Raw genomic sequence first — 2032 nt, 5'->3', positions numbered from 1 at the left:
CCAGACCACCAGCCCCAACCACGACACTTCCGGGTTAAGCTATCGCGAGAGCTGGGACTGACCGGGACACTGAGGGGCGGGGCTGAAGGCGGGGCCGCGCGGAAGACGGGGCCAGGCCGGAGGCGGGGCGTGAGGGGCCGGGGCGGGGCTATGCAGAGAAGGGGGCGAGGCCCGAGGTCCCAGCACAGCCCCGAGTTAAGCGAAGGGCTGTTCCCGCGCGATGTGCTCTGAGTCTAAATCTGAATTAGCTACTAATGCTCTTTTGGCTACGTGAGAGTGGGAGGCTTTTGTCACCTTTTAAAATGCAACCCCGGCCCTAATACTACAAACTTACTCTCCCACCCTGTTCTGTTCATCTGCATTTCCTAATATTCCTACAAGAAACATGTATTAGCTGCGTAGTAAAAAAAGCACCAAATAGTTCCATCACAGGGACAGAGGGAAGATCTAAAAGAAGAAGGCATCTATTAGACAACTTTAAACTCTCATTACCGCATCACATTGTCTGTAATGCACTCGGAAATAATGCATTTTCTGTATCCTGTAATTATCTTGAAAATAGAACAGTTATATTGTACCACAGTTTTTTTCCGTTAAAAGCATTAATTCATTAAGGGCAATCATTTAAATTATATCACAAAAAATATAAAGTTAAATTATACCACAAAAAGGTGGACTATAAGTTATTTTAGGATTTTAGAAAGGATAAAGTTATTTTTAAAAAGCTGCCCCATGAAAAACATGAGAACCTAGAGTAAGGTCTGGCTGCAGACTTGGTAAGTGATAGGTATTTTTTGAATGAATGAGTGAGTGAATAAATGAAGAGTGTGACTGAATTTGGATAAGTTCCTCTTCTCTGCAAAGAAAATAACAAACAAAAAACAAAACACAAACTTAGGTGGTGCAGGACAAGATTTAGGTAGCATATAAGTAAACATTTTTTAAAGTTGTATATTAATTTCAGTAAATTTTTTAAAAGTATAATTAGCATATCAAACCTGTGTTTTCATGGATTTTGCTGCTTAGGATGATACTGATCTAAAGTTTCTTCTTAAATATGACTATTTAAGTATATGAAAGGGTGTCCATTTGGTTGGGGTGGCACAGCCCTGTAAGCCCAGCACTTTGGGAGGCTCAGACTAGAGGTCATTTGAGCCTAGGAGTTCAAGGTTACAGTGAGTTAAGATCTGTCCATTGCACTCCAACCTGGGTGACAGAGTGAAAGCCCGTCTCAAAAAAAAAACAAAAAACAAAAAAGTATGTCCATTTAAAAACTATTAAGTAGGTAGTAGTATATTCTCCTATATTTTCTTCTAAAATATTATATACCAAAGGATTACCTTGTAGAAGATATAAAGAATGTCCTATAAATCAAGAAAAAAGGCAAGTACACAACAGTGCAGAGTGGATCTCATGAATATAAAGTTGAACAAAAGAAGCCAACCACAAAGGAGTCCTACTGTGTGATTTCATTTACATAAAATTCAAACACAAGCAAAATGAATCCTAAATTTGGAAGGGACATAGTGAATGGGAGGTGACACAGGGAGTCTTTGGGGGAGCCAATAATGTTCCATTTCTTGTTCTGGGTGCTGGTTACCTTTTGTGTTCTGTTTGTGAAATTTCATAAAGAGTCACCTATGAGTTGTGCATATTTCTCTATGTTTTGTTACACATCAATAAAAAAGTTTACTCTTAAAAAAAGAGAAACAACACAAGAAAAAAAATGTTCAAAAGATATGAACAGGCAATCCACAGTGGAGTAAATCAAATGGCCAATAAAATATAAGAAAACCTCAACCAGGAATCCAGATGTAACTTCAAAAATCAGATACATTTTTTCACGCTTGGACTGGCAAAAATTAAGTCCGGTTAGACTTGTTTTGTTTGATTCAGAACGAAACAAGGTTCTGCATTGCATTTGGTTTTTATGGCTCTTCAGTCTTTAAAACCAATAATCCCCCTCTTTCACCTGTTCCGTCGTTTATTTACTGAAGAAACCGGGTCGTTTGTCCTGCAGAATGCCCTACAC

The sequence above is a fragment of the Eulemur rufifrons genome, chromosome 21, assembly GCF_041146395.1.
Source record: "Eulemur rufifrons isolate Redbay chromosome 21, OSU_ERuf_1, whole genome shotgun sequence".
In the NCBI taxonomy this organism is placed as follows: Eukaryota; Metazoa; Chordata; class Mammalia; order Primates; family Lemuridae; genus Eulemur; species Eulemur rufifrons.
This window is presented reverse-complemented; position numbering follows the sequence as displayed.